The 19,235-nt window shown below is 37.4% G+C and overlaps 1 protein-coding gene across 3 annotated transcripts in view; it reads right to left on the reverse strand.

The window, feature by feature from the left end:
- The window catches only part of ncalda (neurocalcin delta a), an 85,757-nt gene that overhangs the window by 51,807 nt on the left and 14,715 nt on the right, over positions 1–19,235 (reverse strand). For 2 of the 3 annotated variants that reach the window (XM_052143681.1, XM_052143683.1), the window contains one exon: positions 10,970–11,051. The exons of the other annotated variant lie outside the window; for it this stretch is intronic. The gene's annotated coding sequence lies outside the window, so the exon portion shown is untranslated. The remainder of the gene's footprint in view (positions 1–10,969; positions 11,052–19,235) is intronic. 3 annotated transcript variants of the gene reach the window in all.

Here is a 19,235-nt window from a genome sequence, read left to right on the forward strand (position 1 = left end):
ATCTGTTTTCATTCCAGCTCAAATTAACTATATCGGCCACCATATTGGTAATCGGTGAAGTGTCCCCACTCTAAAAATCAGTATTGGTTTCAAAATGCAGATATCGGTCAGCTCTAGTTTTGGGTAACCTATACCGATGTCTATTAAACTCTAGTGTTATGAACATGAATGGATACAGGCGGTCCATTATAAAAGGTCCTTTTAGTTACAAGACTTTAGCAAAGACATAACAAAGCATATCTCATCCACTCTAAACACTGTCCATCTATGTTTAAAATAATCTGCCCCAATACTTTCCTGGAAGAATTAGACCAAGTGCCAACAGCCCAATTAAATGACACACTCCAATAAATCTGAAGTACGTGCGCTCCAAAGGTTGTATAAACAGACAAAAATATAAACTACAAACAAAATCTGATATTCCTTTTTATAAAATCCTAAATGAATTGTGAGGCTGCAACAAAACTTCAGATTTTTATCAAAATATCTAATCTAATAAAAAATATATATATATTTGTCATTTATAAAGCCAGGGGGAGTTTACCCAAAACAATAGGCTACGTGTGCTATTACACATGGGAATTATGACAGTACAAATAGTTTAACGAACAGCCTCTAAAAGGAACATTCATGAAAGCTAAAAAATGTGAGCACTCTGGAGATGAACCAAACTTAAATTCCATATACGGACCGTACCATCAGGCCAGCTTTTTGAATCACTTCAAATGTGTTTACAGAACAGGACAGATAAATACATTACAAAATGGCATTTTACTTTAAACACAGCAAAAGTAACTGAATCATTCCGCCAGCTCTTAATGTAAAATAGGCATAATTGTGTTATTAAATTAAGAACTAAAAACTTTAAGACTTATGGAAGCAAACCCAGAGCTGAATGGGAGTCTATAATGTCATATTCAAAGGCTGAGCGAGCACAAAACGGCCATGCCTCATTTGTTAGGAATTCTGTGAATTGATGAATGATAGCATACTTTCCGCAGAGTTTACCAATCTTGATTTCAATCTGTCAAATCGCCATCATAGGAATTCAGAGCAGCTTAAAAATTGTAGTCATATCAGCATATGTTGTTCCACTATAGGGCTGGGCGATGGGATATTGGTCAGACATCGGTGATATTCCATTACATCGTCCTGATGCCTATTGCAACACTCATTGACAGACGATGACTGACAATATCAGGAAATTACAAAACCATGGAGCTGGGAAGTCAGCAAATATATAAAATACAGTAGTAGCCCAGGGTATGAAATTAGCACCCACCAAATGGGGGTAGCCTATAACATGCACATGCGGGTAATTGTGATCTTCTACCTGCCACTGTGGTGGGCTGACTGTAAGACGTCTTGGAGTGACATGACATGTCAAAATGCTGTTTGACACAAAGACGTGCGCTTGAAGAAACACTGTGTAAAATTTTGAAAAACTGATAAAAGTAAAGCCGTTGCTGTGCATCTCTGACTCACTGTTTGTTCCAATGCATGCAGCGGGAGTGTCTCATAAAACACATGCACTTAGAGATCTCAAAATAGTAATTTTCCACCTGTTGTAGACAGATACTTGTGGATACAGGCCTACAATTTTTTGACCACTTCATTATTTTAATTGCTTTGTCATTTCATTTGAAGTGCAATTTGAATTTAGAAATATCTTTGGTTTAAGTTTGCCATTTTTCAATAAATTATTTAATTTTTAAAAGCAAACCCAATAAAGAATTTTCACTGATCCCTCCACCTGGGGGTTGACAACGTAATTGGATATCACACTTTTTTTTTTTTTTTATAAAATAAGGAACATATTTCTTGCATATGGAATGGAACTACACTGGACACTCAGTGTTTCATGCTGCAGATTCAAAAGCATTGGCTCTAAGAGTCATTACTTTGAGAATTATATTGAGGAGGCACTGCTGTCACGTGAGGGGGGCCCTAGAACGACTGCCCCGCCCCCACTGCCAGTAGTTATGCCACCAATTGATATACAAACAACAAATAAATAAAAGAGGTGCAGGAACAATCAAGAAGCCACTACTTGTTACTTAACCCTCTGAGGTCTGAGGGTGTTTTGAGCCCTGGATATGTTGTGACATACCTTGACATTTGTGCTTTTTTCAGTTGCTTAAAAACATATTAATGGCTAATGTCAGATAACACTGTATTCAGCACAAACTGGGCTACAATAATATGTGAGCAACATGTGTGAACTGCTTGTATTTTTGAGAAAATAACATTAATGCATGGTTTTTAAAAAAAAAAAAAAAAACGTTAAGTCATTTTAAGTCTGAAACTGTATCCCCGGCTGGATCAAGTCTCTCTTCAAAATACAAATGTTCATCGGAGTCCCGCTCTTCTTCTGAGGAAAATGTTAACTCTTCCTTACTATCCAGGAGTTTGGTCGCCTGTGTATCGTTACAAACGTGCAGAAAAGTTCAGTTGTGTTGTGTTTACATTAAACCTCACCGTCGGGGGCGTTCACCATTTGCATTGATCGCCACAGCACATTAGCGTATGAATGCCGCGCTCTCCTGGTGGGTGTGATCACATTAGCTTTAATGAATTGAGCCAGAAGAAACTGTACATCGCTTTGCTTCATACAGATTACATTGCAGGAGAATATTTGTTTAAAATTTGAATTGTTTTATTTAAAAGTAGACATTTGAAGCTTTCTTAAGACATATATGTTTTATGTTTGTGTGATAAGTATCTGCGGAGTTTCAGTTCATTTTTGTGACGCGTTTCAGAAATATGCTGATGAACACAGAGTCGTCTGATAGCTCACCCTTTTTATTTTCTTTATTTTACAAAAGCACAAGGTTTTGTTACTGTGAGTGTACACAAGTAAAAGTAGACCCTTTCTAGTTTCTAATGATGTCTTACACTTATCTGTATACCCAAAAATTACGGAGTATTTTAAGTTGTTTCTGCTGTAATGACGAAAATATCCAGCAGGACGCGCCGGCACATCCGCCGACCCCAGAGGTTTAAAGTCTAAAAGCTATAAATGAATAGTATGCCAACATCATTTTCATTATCTAAGAGCACATTACATTATTTGGACATTGATACTTGGCATTCATACAGAAACAAAAACATACCAACAACGAACATGCATGTATTTTTTTGGATGATGTGTAGACATCATTGTACAAGACATCATTGTGCACTCATCTCCTTGGACACCTATGGAGATGTGGGTGCATTTTGAGGTGTGCAGCTTGTGCAGTCAGGGATGCATGCAGCTTTATATGAATGTGTGTGGGCAGCTGCAGTCCTACGAGTTTCGATTATTTTCCTCAACTCTAAGCCCACTCACACAGTGAAACCTCCCATTTCATATAGACAGGCAGGGAGGTATGCAGAGAAGCATTGGGTGTATTGGTTTCCTCAGCAGCGGACTAAACATACCCCTGAACAGCCTTTGACTTTGTTTGCTGGCAGAACCAAACTTCTTGTGTTTAAAAAAGTTAAAGTATGGTTCTTTTTCCCCCACATTGGCAAAAGAGGTCCATATTGTCCATATTTCCAATTTTTTGGAAGTGCGACCTGCCGATACCGATTTTTTCAGATTCCGATTTTCTTTCTAAGAACTATTATTGACCGCATATACAAACAAAATCTACCTTTCTTCAATGCCACATTTTATTTTCATAATAAAATAAATTATTAAACATTACAATTTCCCCCAAATTGCACTAAGTTACAGGATCTTCTCTCACTTAAACAACTCTCAAAATAAAGTGCTTTGTGACTGGAAAGGGGTAGAAATAACAATTAACTGCAAATGAGTTACTTTATATAACAGATGTCATTTTCCACTTTTTATAAATGGACCTTTTTCTCATCTAACAAAACAATTCCAAAGATCTGAAAAACTGAAGTGTCCAATACGCTCCACTTACGTTAGATGTCCAAATATCAGTTGTAAAACTGAGCACTGCTTCGGGAACGGCTTGTAACCATACCTGTCAACGCTCCTGTTTTTCCCGGGAGTCTCCCGTTTTGTTATTTCTCCCCAAAAAATACTGTAATTTGTATGGCCCAAACCACATTATATGAATAATCACATCAATATATTATTCCAAGGTGGTCCAATTGCCAGATCTTGAATGAAACGCATCCTACTCACACAATCGACACATCATACACATTACAAATCATTTATGACCTCAACCTGGCAACCAAAACCCATTTGCGCTGTTGATATCTGTGCAGGCAGTAGACGGGGATGTTAAATCAAGCATCACTGGTAGATGGGAGGAGACACAGCTGGTGCTCCGGTGAAAAAACAAAATATACATGTACATTTAACAACAGCTGGATGGAAGAATTTAATTTCATATCCCGAAGCCATATCGACAATGCCCACGCCTTTTGCAATGTGTGTCACACTGATTTTAATATCGGACACGGTGAGAAAAATTACATTACTCAGCACATTAAATCACAACGGCACAATTTGTGTAGTATTTAGCCTGCCTCTGCCATCCAGCACCCCACTTCCCCTATCTCGGATTTGTGTACCCAAATGTTGACAGGTATGCTTGTAACCGTGTGACATGACACGAGATTAAACAACTCGGGCAATGCGACGTCGGAAAATAACCTCCTACTCTGTATCGTGGAAATTTATCAGATTTCTGATCCCTCTGTCCTCAACTATGGAGAACAGCTGGTCATCCAGAGCTATGACTTCCATAATTTTCCTCGTAATTGCTTTGGTCTTTTTGCTGCTCATACCAAGGAATGATAGGAGAGGCTGCTGACTTGTGACTGGCTCTGAGCTCTGGCTAGCTTTAGCCGCTTTCCCTTTTTAGCTTCTTTTTTAAAATGGGCATTTTCAGCTGGGTGATGGTGTTTTAAATGTCTAATTAGGTTTGTTGTTCCGAAAGTTATTGTCGTGGTTCCCCCACGGTTTACTTTGGCCTAACAATTATTACACATTTCGAACTTTATGTATTCTTCACTCACAGTGAAGATCTTCCACGCCAATGACATGATTACGTGCGGCTGTGACGTTATTGCCTGCGCCGCTGGCAACAAAACGGACCGGCTTGGAATCGGAAAGACGTGAGACTGACCGGCCGGTTACCGGTCCGGCCGAGTATGCGGAAAATCGGCTAATTCCGGTCCCTGGGCCGGTCAATCGGTGCATCTCTAGTTTTGTTCCTTTGGTTAAAACTTTTATTTTTACACGATTTGTTTGACATTTCCATGGAATTGCTCAACATATGCATGGTATAAATTTGTAACGTTATATATAATATATATATATTTATTTATTAGGGCTGCACAATTAATCGAAATAAAATCGAAACCGCGACATGACCTTGTGCAAATATTAAATTGCAAAGGGCTGCGATTTAATTCAATAAATAGTCTACTCCCTTCAAAGTTTATTTGCGCTGCTCTGTCCAGTCTATATTAAGTTAGAACATTGTTACAGTGTTTTCAGAGCGGTTCTGTGCTCCACAACTCCCTCTCATGCTTAGAGTAACAGAAGTGCTCAGAGTTCGGTTCGGTTTGCTTACGTGCGCTAAACGCTTTATTTACACTAAACTGGCGTGTCCTGCGTGAAGCATTTTTTATTATTATCTGCGGTTGCAGCATCTCAGTCTCCGCAAGGCAAAAGTATCATAATAATAACAACGCAGAATACAAGATGGGGTATAATTCAAACATCTTTATTAAATGATTGCTGAACAAACAGCATTAACAGTAACACCTGTAGAGTCCAGAAAATCTCTTCTTCCAGTCTCCTTTCATTTGTTTATCTCACGAGAGAGCATGTCGCCCTTATTACACTCCCCGTGGAAACAAGTGAAAGTGGAACTAATATTACCAACAAAATGAAAAGGAAGGAACATACATATAATATATCTATATAAAATATTTAGCTACTATAATATAATGCATTGCTAAATTTAATATAATAAAATAATGAATAAAATCGAATTAAATGGTGACAAACTAATAAAAATCTTGACTTTAAACTGAATTACAATTGTCAGTTCAACTTCAATATCATTTCAACTTCAGTTTGACATTAAGCCTCATTCTTTAGGACTCTTATATACAGTAAAGAATAGTTTGTATAAGCCTACAAGTTCTTAAGACCTAGAAATTATAAAATTCTATTTTGTGTTTACTGAATTATTCAATCAATCACCAACAGGTAAATTTAGTTTACAGTGACATTGAGCAAAAAGCTTATATATATATATATATATTTACACTCACCTAAAGGATTATTAGGAACACCATACTAATACTGTGTTTGACCCCCTTTCGCCTTCAGAACTGCCTTAATTCTACGTGGCATTGATTCAACAAGGTGCTGAAAGCATTCTTTAGAAATGTTGGCCCATATTGATAGGATAGCATCTTGCAGTTGATAGAGATTTGTGGGATGCACATCCAGGGCACGAAGCTCCCGTTCCACCACATCCCACAGATGCTCTATTGGGTTGAGATCTGGTGACTGTGGGGGCCATTTTAGTACAGTGAACTCATTGTCATGTTCAAGAAACCAATTTGAAATGATTCGAGATTTGTGACATGGTGCATTATCCTGCTGGAAGTAGCCATCAGAGGATGGGTACATGGTGGCCATAAAGGGATGGACATGGTCAGAAACAATGCTCAGGTAGGCCGTGGCATTTAAACGATGCCCAATTGGCACTAAGGGGCCTAAAGTGTGCCAAGAAAACATCCCCCACACAATTACACCACCACCACCAGCCTGCACAGTGGTAACAAGGCATGATGGATCCATGTTCTCATTCTGTTTACGCCAAATTCTGACTCTACCATCTGAATGTCTCAACAGAAATCGAGACTCATCAGACCAGGCAACATTTTTCCAGTCTTCAACTGTCCAATTTTGGTGAGCTCTTGCAAATTGTAGCCTCTTTTTCCTATTTGTAGTGGAGATGGGTGGTACCCGGTGGGGTCTTCTGGTGTTGTAGCCCATCCGCCTCAAGGTTGTGCGTGTTGTGGCTTCACAAATGCTTTGCTGCATACCTCGGTTGTAACGAGTGGTTATTTCAGGCAAAGTTGCTCTTCTATCAGCTTGAATCAGTCGGCCCATTCTCCTCTGACCTCTAGCATCAACAAGGCATTTTCAGCCCACAGGACTGCCGCGATACTGGATGTTTTTCCCGTTTCACACCATTCTTTGTAAACCCTAGAAATGGTTGTGCGTGAAAATCCCAGTAACTGAGCAGATTGTGAAATACTCAAACCGGCCCGTCTGGCACCAACAACCATGCCACGCTCAAAATTGCTTAAAATCACCTTTCTTTCCCATTCTGACATTCAGTTTGGAGTTCAGGAGATTGTCTTGACCAGGACCACACCCCTAAATGCATTGAAGCAACTGCCATGTGATTGGTTGATTAGATAATTGCATTAATGAGAAATTGAACCGGTGTTCCTAATAATCCTTTAGGTGAGTGTATATATAACCAGTTTTGACAGCTGCTGATAAAAAGTTAAATGATCAGCATCAATTGATGATGGAAAAAAATTGGAGATCGGTATCGGATGTTAAAATCCTGATTGGAGCATCCCTAATATTCAAGTTGACTGTTTCAAAAACTAAATGTTGATGATTAGTGGGCTGAGATCCTGTCACAAAATGGACGAAAACAGGTACACAGTGGATGGTAACATTTGGATATGAAGAAGAATTTGTTTCACAGTTTATATATTTATTTGTTTGTGATTGAACTGAAAAGAGGTTTCAATTTAGTTCTTTTTAAGAAGGCTCAATTGTGAAATCCCCAGTAGTATTTTTGCAGTTGAACATGTGGAAAACATTACTATCATAAATCGCAGTTCAAGTCGCAATATTTTTTTAATATTTGTCCAAATCATGCAGGCAGAAAATAAATAAATAGATAAATAATAATAAAAAAAAAATATATATATATATATATATTTTATTTTACATGGGATGCACAAATATGGAATTTCTGGGCAGATACGATAATTCACAGCTCATTGTGGTCGATACAATAACCGATATTTCAAAATAAAAAAAAATTACGTTTTCATTTGTAATCCTTTAACCTGGAATTTTTCTTTTGAAAGAAACCGGTCATTTAAAAGATTGGAATTTGGACTTGCTGCTATTTAAGTTTTGGCAGATGTAACTGATATGTGCCTATAAAACAAATGCATGCTGAATTGAATGAGAAATAAATAATACACTTGCATAAATTGTATGGTGCCCATTAATATGATTGTTAACTGCAATCCTGATGACTTGCTGACAGAGAGAGAATAATCAACTTCTAACAGCTGTAATAATGCATTAAACCAAAATGAGGTGATAAACAGCATGTAACAAACATTAAAACAAAACACACAATACAATCCCTCACTCACACAAAGAAACTGTGTATGGCCACGCACACAGTCGCTTGGTGCTGCCCGAGTCTCTGCCTTTATAGGCCAATAATATATCGGCCACCGATATATCGGGTATCCTTATTATATAGAGTACACACAGTACATGTAAACTGTGAGTTCTGTTATTTTGAACTGCAAAAGTTTAAACACTATTTTAAAAGTACAAAATAACCTTCTTTCATATCAATCATCATGCCATCATATTTAGATATTTTTTGTATCTCTTATCTTATTTATCTTTCAGCGCATCTCTCTTTAAAATATAGATCCAGTAACAGATCCAATCCATTTTTAATTGAAATAACTTCTTGTTAGAAATGTAAAAAAGTAAAAAAGAGTGATCTGATAACAAAATAAGGTAAGCGCCAAATATCCATGATATCGCTATAGGACTTTTTTTAATTGGTATCGGCCAAAAATATACATAAAATGCAGAAACAATTAAGCAAGCCATATGTATATTGATTTCAGAAAAGCGTAAACTATCAGGGTGTTGTTTATTTGAGCATCCCAACCAGTCTTGCACAGCAACAATGACCCAACAAATGGCCTGTGTTGGGGGTAGAACAATATGTTTGTTCAACCCATGGCAAAAGGAGAGTGTATTCAGAAAAGCAATTTCAAAACAATGCTTATTTTTGCAACAGAGCACAAAATTACTCGCCCACCTTATTTGCGGTCTGGGTTCCAGAAGTATTTTTTACCATTGACGTTTCATAAAATCCTCCATAGAGTTGTAAGCTATGAACAAAACCAACCAGATCCGAGGAGATTCACAATATTACAAATTTTGCTTTTAGGTAGGGCTGGGTCATATGGCTAAAATTTTTAACACGATAATCATTTTCATATTGCTCGATATTGATATTTATCACGATATACATTTAGACAATGCTAAAAAAAAAACAAAATTTCCAAAGTTGACGGAAGAAAAAGAAAAAAAATTCTAAACAGTCAAAATAGTCTCTACAAAACTGCACAGGGGGTCCAGAGACAGCTAAAGCAGTGGGGGGCTGCGGGATCTTTTACCAATTTTACCATCTTTTACAGTTTATCAATGGAAAATGAATGTTAAAAGATCATCTGTTTGTTCTGAAGCATAGTGACAGCAGTCCAGTATTTGTTGGAATATTTTTACATTAATATTAAATATTTTTTATATTTCTTTAGATTCAGATACCCAAGTATGGGGCATAGAAGCCCTTGTGACTGTGGCATGATGCTGAATGTGGGTTCAGGGGTGTCCCGAGAGAATTTAGAAAACGTTTTGTATATTTTCATTAAAGTGAGAGACTAGTCTACCAACTAGTAATTTTAGTCTTTCCTTATCCATTCCAGACATCTAATTAATTTTCACAAAATTAGAACAGAAATCGATTTATTTATTGTTAAAGTCTCGTAACATACTGATTAATAAAGATACATTTAGAAGGGAAAAACATTATGGTCTAAAAGGTGCTTTGAAAACACCTTAACTCATGCGGCGCTTCATGTCTACACACATGCATGGAACACAACGCATGCGGTGCGGGACAGGGCAGAATTGATGTATGTTTGTTTCTAGAGAACAATATTCAAGATTACAGTGCAAAAAGATCAGAGCTGTTGTCCACATCACTGTTGTTCTGTCGCGCTATTCACTAGAGACGATGAGAGGGCGCAACCATTGTCATAATGTCTTGCGGTGTGGATGGAATCAATCCGGTGTCTGACGTTACCCAATTGTTAGAAAGGCAGCTAGCATTAGCAAGTTCATCCAGTATGACCCTACGTTACCACTGGTGCATTGTGAACGAAGCCGAGTGTTCTCAATTCATTCCTATGAAAGTCGAGCGTCATGATCGCAAAGTGGATCGTAGGATTGGCAGCGGTGAGGAGCAAGCTTAAAACGCAGCCTGAGAAAGCCGAACTGCTTGTGTTTTAGCAATATGCAGTAAATATCTAAAATTCCTTAAGTTTATCGTGGATTTTCTTTATAGTGATATATATATTTCGTTTTATCGCCCAGCCCTACTTTTAGGCAAAACACTATTTGAAAATCTGACAAAAAGACAACGGTAAAAGACTGTGCCTTTGTGCCCTCGTGAAACAACAATCCCATGAAGCATTGCAAATTATGTAATTAACTAAAATAACAATGTCTATCCCGCACAGCCTTTTGTCATTGTCATTAAAAATCAAAGACACCGCTGCTGTGAATAAGGTCTAGCATATGCTGAATAACATTTATATAGTTTGTCTTGGCAAATACCTTTAACAAATACTTTAACAGGGCAGTTCATTTAAAAATTTAATTTCCATCATCACTGCTCACCCTTAAGTCTGAATAAATTTCTCTGACCAAGGAACAAAAAAGGAGATGTTAAACAAAACTTGTAGTCTCAGTCTCAAATCACTGTCAATGCATCTTGTTTGTCAATGTAAGTGAATGGTGACTGAAACACCCTATTTCAGTATCCACTGAAATAAGTCATACAGGTTTGCAACAGCATGAGGGTAATTCATGGGGAAGTAAAATCTCAAATAAAAACTCAGTTACCTTAAAAATGTCCGTTTATGCTGCTGCTTTCCTCCTGATTGGCCTGAATAATTCGCTGTCTCTTTGCTCCGCGACGTTATCACTGCGTGAGAAAAGGGACACGTGCTGTGAGAAGTGTCAATTGCGTTGGCAGCCCAAGATCAAGAGAGATGGAGATGAGAGATATAACAGGTATAACTCTGCAGCGGATTAGTTCTGTTAGCTATACAATTATTGTCAAAGGTAGTGTAAAATAAGCGCAACGATTTGAAAGGCGTCAAAAGACCGCTCCAAACTCGCGTGCTTGCAAAATATAATGTTGACTAGTGTTAGAGATGCAAAATAATGCCATTTGCATTTCGGATTAACGGGTTTATACATGCGTAACATCGCAAGTTCAGTAAAAATGCGCTTCTCTGCGCGTGCTCACACTAAACGTCAGCTGCACGGGGGGCCGTGGTGGCTCAGCGGTTAAGGCTCTGGGTTACTGACCAGAAGGTCAGGGGTTCAAGCCCCAAAAAACACCAAGACACCACTGTTGGGCCCTTGAGCAAGGCCCTTGAACCTATCTGCTCCAGGGGCGCCGTATCATGGCTGACTCTGCACTCTGACCCCAGCTTAGCTGGGATATGTGAAAAATAAATAATTTCACCATGTATATGCAGAAATATATGTATAATGTGTGACAATTGATCAATTTATTTATTTTAAATGACGGATGCACGAAAGAGAGAGATGATTTTGACTCAGGTTTAAGCATCTCCTCTATTCCCGCCCACAATTTAAGACCACAGCAAATTAAATGTAAGACTTGTAATTTAAGACTTTAAGGACCCACAGATACCCTGTATTAAATTTATTTGAATTATTATGCATCCTTCATATCGAATTGTCTTCATTTGGGGGATTTATTTTTAGCAAATAATGATATATGCGATTAATTGCCATGTATTGTAATTTATTTGTTTAAGTAGTATAATTGTTTGATAGTCCTAACATAAACTAAACTCCTGGAGGATTTGTTTATGAAAAGATTAATCTCTGGTCTGCGTTTCTTCTTCAGGTCTCACTTCAATAACAGCTCAGCAGATCTAAAGGAGACTTCCTAAGTAAATAAACAATTCTCAAAAACATGAAGCTTTATTTTCCAGATATTTGATAGTATACAGTATAACCAACTGGTTTAACAGGTTGAGTTCACACAGTAACTTGATGTTTTGGTTTACGTTTTCAGCCACTGGCTTGTATTGCTAACAGTTCGGAAATAAGCCTATGGTTTGCTGGCAGACAACACAGAAATTCCAGAATTTCAATGGAATTAAATCCAGGTAGCATGCTAATCGCCCCTCAAAAGCTTGTTCCAAACTAAAGTGAGAAAATGTATCTTTTCTTGAAGGGCCCTTCCACAAGACTGTTAGCTTATAGTAAAAAAGCATACAGTAAAAAGCATACAGTAATGCAATATTCCCTTCAGAGTACCCACTTCAGCCCGAACCGGACCCGAAGCTGCTCTCTATACAATTTATTTTCCTAAGAAGCATTGTTGCAATAGGCTGTATATTATAAACATCATAGACAACATTTGTAAGAGTATTATAATAAACATACACAGTTTTAACAAGGCACAGCAGCCCCCTAGAGCAGAAGGGGAAAAAACATTGCTTTACTGTTTATCAAGTGCTGAATCTTTGCATGTTAAAGAACAGCCTAGAATCATGTTAAACAATGTAACGGTCACCTATTTGCAGCCTGAACTTGTTCCGAATGTTGAATCTTTGTGACAAACGTTTTGTTGTCATGAGAGCATTTATTTCATAATTTAGTTTCATATTTAAAAGTCATCCCTGCAAACCTATCACAAGTTAAAAAGGTGACAGGGTTCCTAGACAAACACCTAAAAGCAAAAGCATTGATATCCAAGTAGGTGTAAAAAAAAATTAAAAAGCTTTGAACCACTGGAGTCCATTAAGTGCAAATCAAACGTATCTTTCTTGCATCTTTCAATTTATAATAAATAAATTAAAAAAAAAAAACAATTCATTAATTGCATTTATGTATTTTGATCATTGGAAAGCCATTGTACAATATTTCAGAGGATAAATAAGTGTTAAAAAATATAATTGAAAGCAATAGTCTCTGCAGTCTACTTGAATGATAGGTCTAAATTTGCATGACACATTATACAGATATACTGGGCTTATTGTATAGGCTTAACTATAATGGCAATAAAAAAAAAAGACATGTTCTTATTTAACAGATTTATTAACAAGACATATGCGAGTAAAGTGACCCTGCAGTTTAACACTCAAATAAATAGGCTTAAATCAGTGGTTCTCAACCTTTTTTGAACAAACACCCCCCTGACCTCTTCATGATCCTCTTAACGCCCCCCCCCCTAAAAAAAACAAAAACACTTCAGAAATACTATTACAGCCAAACAATTGCAACACTGATACCTGAAGCCTGAGTTTTTGGTAAAAAAAAAAAACTGAAACAGAAGTTTCTTATTGTATTTAAACTACATGTAAAAGCCTCAAGTTGAGTAATATTGTGTTTGGAAAAAAATGCAAAAACACATGGATTGTTTGATAGGTATTGCAAATGTATTTAGAAATTCAAACAAATTCAGGCTCTCACACAATTTTTTTTTTTAAGATGAACCAATCACGTGAACAATAACGTAACTAACCTAAATGGCCAATGAAAAAGCAGCGGTCGTTCGCGCACTCAATTAGGCAATATATACTAGGCTTCAAATTTGAATAGCCTACAAACGGTCATTTGATTTCAAATGACGAACAAAGACAATTATGACTTTATTATTCCCACTGGCCAATTACACATTGCAGAGTAGAGATGCGCGGATCAGCTCTAACGTCACCCGAATCAGCTGTTAAAAACAAACTCACCATCACCAATGATTTTCTCCGATTAGATATCTGCACCCGATCATCACATTACAATTAAAATTCTCAGGGCCAGATGTACTAACGCTTTTGCGCCCACTTCAGGCGTATTTGTTTCGCAAAGTGTGCATAAAACCATGGCGAGGTATGTACGAACGGGACGCACCGAGATGAAAGCGCAGATTGCCTGTCGCAATTGAAAATGGCAAAATGCGCTTTTCGTGTCATGCATATGCATTCATGGGATGGACAAGGGGAAAGTGGCTAATTATGTATTGCGCCTAATTATGTATTCCGCGTTATGTACAGAAAAAGCCGGTGAAAGCGCGCCTCTATTTTGCGCTGAAAATTCTCCGCCTCTTAAAAGCATGTGTAACTTAGGAAGCGGCTCTCCTGGCATATCCTCCTGGTGAAGTGGCAGCAGTAATCAGAGCAAGACGAAGACATAGGCTAAGGAGAAGAGCTGAAAAGATTTTTGCGCAGGCCGCCTGTTGAGTACCTCTGAGTAACGCCCCCCCATTTGTGCCTGAGCGCCCCCCTCTCTGCTGCCTCGTTCACACCGCCCCCCAACACTGTCCAAACGCCCCCGTTGAGAAACGCTGGCTTAAATAAATATAGTTAACAAAAGGAGATTAGAGTGAGTGTGTTCAAGGAGTTATTCCCTCTCTCTTTTCCTTCTTCCAAAGGGTGGTTCAAATCAGTTCCAGTACTCTGTTTGTTTCTATGGCAGTCACAAATTGCATGATACAAAATGGCAGTATGACAGTGCCCAGAACTCTAACCAGATGATTACTATATTTAGATAGGAATCTGTATTAAGCTTCTCATAGACCTATCATTTTCATAACGTTCAGTGAGCATCCAAATTCGAGCCAAAGAAACAAAGCTTTGGGCTACGTGAGAGCCCCTTTTGATTGACATTGCATACATTCACATTACATGCATTAGTTGCTTCAATTCCATTAATCTCCATGAAGTCGATTCATTTGAAACCCTGTCTTGCCAAAGCCATCAGTATTTCTTTAACAAAAGCCTATTGGCGATTAAAAATTAGGATGAGCCATTCTAACAGTCCTGTCTCAAATTCCTTTTTCAGTAGGAAATACGTCAACACACCAAAGCAAAGCTCTTTAAGGCAGTTCACCAGGATTTAATGAAGAATGCGGACTACTACAAAACAGCTTTCACAAAACAAACCACATCACTTTGGCAAATGCGGCATCAGAAACGAGCAATCTTATGAAAATGGAAAACAATGTGAAAACCAAAAGAACCACATCTCTATTATTCATCCCAAAGTTAATGGTAAACTTTCCTGTGTCTAAAAAAATATATATATTTTAAAACAAAATATTTTTTTTGTAACCAGTTTAAGCGATGTAGCTACCCAAGGCATTCCCAAAAATCTTTCTTGACATTAAAGTGTTTGACTAATCTAGCATATGTGATGAAAATTATGGCATTAGCTAAATATTCTGTTAGTAGCTAAACATTCTTTGTTGTTTTAAAAGTGCCAATGCTGACATCTTTTAACGCTAATGCCTTCATTTATAATTTGAATAGAATATAAAGGAATAGCTCACCCACATATGAAAATTGTCAATTTTCTCACCCTCATTATGACTTATTTCCTTTCAGTAGAACACAAAAGGAGATGTCAGGATGAATGTTAGGGACTGACAGCCTCAGTGACCACTCACTTTTATTTTATGGAGAGAAATAAAAAAAAGATGTCATAAAAGTGAATAGTAACTGAGGCAATCATTCATTCAAACATCTCCATTTGTGTTTCACATTAGAAAAAGTAATGTGGGTTTGGAATAACATGAGGGTCAGAAAATGATGGAAGAATTTTCATTTTGGATAAAGCGTACCTTTAAGCCCAGCTTCTGCCAATAGCTCATGTCATGTGCTGCTGTGATTGTTTGGTTTTGGTGAATAGGAAGTGCTCTGGTGGCAGTTTGTGCTTGTGATCTGTTATTGTTCTTTCATCACATCTGGAGAATAGTGACATTTGCAGACATCATTATTCAAGCAATCATGATGTCAGCTCAGCTTTTTGATAAAACACTAAATCGATAGAGAGCAGTTTGTACAGCTCCCACAGAGCTGGACACTATCCTGCAATCTCACTCTTGATTCATAGGCTTTGTTCAGACAGACAGTTTGGCGTATCCAACAAAAATGTGTTCAGTTGTTTGTAGTCTGAACAGAAAAGAGCCACAAGAAATCCAATGTTCTCAACCCCAATTGGGAAATGCAATTCTCAAATTAATTGTGACAACTTCTCAGAGAGTGTTCTTGCACGATGATAGCTTGCTGTGTTTATCAGTGAATAACAGTCAACACAGTAAAACCATCAGCAAGACGTTTTGTCTCTAATGTTTTAGGTTAAGTCCTTTTATGTGCTGCTGTGACTGCCATCAAAGCACGTGTGTTATTCTGCATTCAGGATGCACATAAGCGGTTAAGTACAGCTCTGTTTTGGAGCTTCTATTATTTATTCTAAAGTTTTGAGCAATTCAACCCTCTATGGACATGTTGAAGAAAGAATCACTATTGGCAAGTACATTTCGTTTTTTACCTGCCAGATTTTTCAAGACAAAAAGCAGAAGCATAAAGCCACTGAAAACTGAAAAAGATATTAAGCAAACCAGGAAGAGGGTATTTTCACATATGTAGAGTCTTTTTATTACTTCACATGCTCTACTAAGTGCGTTTATTTTATTTCATGTTTCAATTTCATAATTTTAAATCACATAGATTTTAAAAAAAAAATACAGATTTCACATTCCATCAATTTATAGGATGTCATGAAATTGCGTTAACATTTATTTACATTTATGCATTTGGCGATTTTATCCAAAGCGACTTACAGAGCCCTTATAACAGGGACAATCCCCCCGGACAACCTGGAGTTAAGTACCTTGCTCAAGGACACAATGGTGGTGGCTGTGGGTATCGAACCAGTGACCTTCTGATTGCCCGATTACCAGTTATGTGCTTAAGACCACTACCACTATAAAGCATAGGAATAGTTAATTTCACCATATTGTGGGATATCCAAAAATATAAAATATTTTAATTTAACAATATAATTCATGTTTGTATTAAATTCAAAATGAGTTCATTCAAACTGCAATTATAACGCTAATGCTAATCTAGCATGCTAACTTTGTCCATAGTATGCACCAGTTATCCTTTTGATACTACTGCTAAGGGGAAGGGAGGAAGAACAATCATAATAGCCAAACTGCAAGATTGCTTAAAGACTGAATTTCCAATAAAAATTACGGAAAAGGTGTTCTGAATAAAAATAAATAACAATTTTGCTGCACACTTTCAGTGCTCAAAAGATCTCAGAGTCTATGAAGGGACTATGCAATAGGACATTTTGTAATTTTGTCCATTTGTTGTTGCCTTCCTTTTTTGCGTTCAATTCACCGGTTAAATGCACATTGCATGTCACTTCTGTTTCTGGGAGCATTTGCATAAATTAGGAGTTCAATTGCAGTCTGATTGACATGTATACAAGCTGGACGGAGCCGAGCCACAATTGCATAATCTAGGTCTGATAACCAGACTGGTATGACTTCAGTCTGACTAACATGTTTACTTGACATTTTAAAAAGACAAATTATGAATTTCATGAATAGGATATGTATTTTATAATGTTTCTTGAGGTCCACTTTTAATGTTAGTGTGATTTTTTTCATTAATTTAGGAATAGGTGGTCATTTTCTATGTTTTTGTGCCTCTGATTGAAATGCTAAATTTTTTGGGGTGTGTGTTCTTGAAGACTTCAGTGTAACCGCTGACTGCTGTGATTGGGCAACATCTTTGCATGTTGTAAGTGTAAACGCCCCCGCCATTACAAGCATGTGGGGTTGTTTTGAAAACTGAAGGTAAAAAAAAAAATGACAACCGCAGGAATTCATCCACACATGTTTGAGCCAGAGTCTGATCCCGAATTTGAAGAAAATGAACCCCCTCCACTACCACCACGGACAGTTTGTGACAGTGTGGCGATCACTGTAATTTACTTGTCTATTTGTGGATTACTTTTATTCTTGTTTAAACCAAGACGTGACACAATAGTGTGTATCTTGTTACATAGTTGGGGCATTTTAACGGGGAAACTTTTCAGTGTTTTACAAATGCTTAGTAATGCATGACAGTACTAAATAATGTGTGAATACATGGTGCTATCAAATTTATAACTGTGAAATGATACACTTACTGTGCAACATGTAAACGTATACAGGATACATTCACCGGTGTTTGTCGCACTGTCGTTCATCATATAATCAGCTTTCATCATATATTCAGTGTAGTGACAAACCCATACGTTGTTCATTTAAAGTCATGTTTTCATTAAAAAGGAAAGAGATTGTCTAAATATATTGATATCAATACTCTTTAGGTGCATCTGTGGCAATTGTGCCATCATGCCAACAGAAGAAAATATATGCTGCTTAGAGATCCCTGTGCATTAAAACTAATACACGAGCATCTAAAATCACTAGGATCAAATTAAATACTCAGTACACATCTAACAGTCTGTTACATATGATGCAAAACAATTAACAGACACTTGTTTGTTGCGACATCACTATTAGGTCCAATATAGTTGGCAGTGCATCAATTTTTAATTCAAGTCGATGCAAAACCTGCATCGAACAGTGTCTTTTTTTGTGAAAGAATCATCGGTAAAATGAAGCAAGCAAACAAACACGTTCTTACCGAGGAGATCCAGGACTTCATTTAAAATATACGTCAGCCAATCTTTCTTAATGTTGGGATCCTTGCAAAGCAAATGCAAGAGATCTAGCTTCACACAACCTGGCATTGCACAAGGTCTTGACAGCTTCGTGGCCATCATGACACCTCCTGTTGCTCCAAAAAAGTCTCACTTTACTACTCCCAAGACTGGTGGGCAGGCCTAAGCAGTGTCTACGATAAAATCCTTTTTTTGGACTAATGAAGAAATTATCAGTTCTGAAATTTAGAGAATGTTTTTATAGTGCTATGAACTCTTGTCAAGATATCATGGGAAGTTTGATTTTCCAATTCATGACTCCTTTAAAGTGCATGTAAATGCGCTCAATGACAGCTACTCTAAGATGTATGTAAAAGTATCTTGGTATTGTGCTGACACTTAGATCATGACAATAGCAATTATTACTAGATGCACGATACGGACTATAAAAAAATGGATCTGATTTCATCACACAAACTTAGTGTGAACAGTCAGTCCAAATGATTGCATTTGAAAAACAACTTGGTTTAATGTTTGCAGTGTGAACTAAGCCATGTTATTCTCTGCAGCGGTTCATGTTGAGCAGAGAGCACTTTTATTCATTGGGTGTAGACAAGACTTA

This window comes from Xyrauchen texanus, chromosome 15 (assembly GCF_025860055.1).
Source record: "Xyrauchen texanus isolate HMW12.3.18 chromosome 15, RBS_HiC_50CHRs, whole genome shotgun sequence".
NCBI classification, from domain to species: domain Eukaryota; kingdom Metazoa; phylum Chordata; class Actinopteri; order Cypriniformes; family Catostomidae; genus Xyrauchen; species Xyrauchen texanus.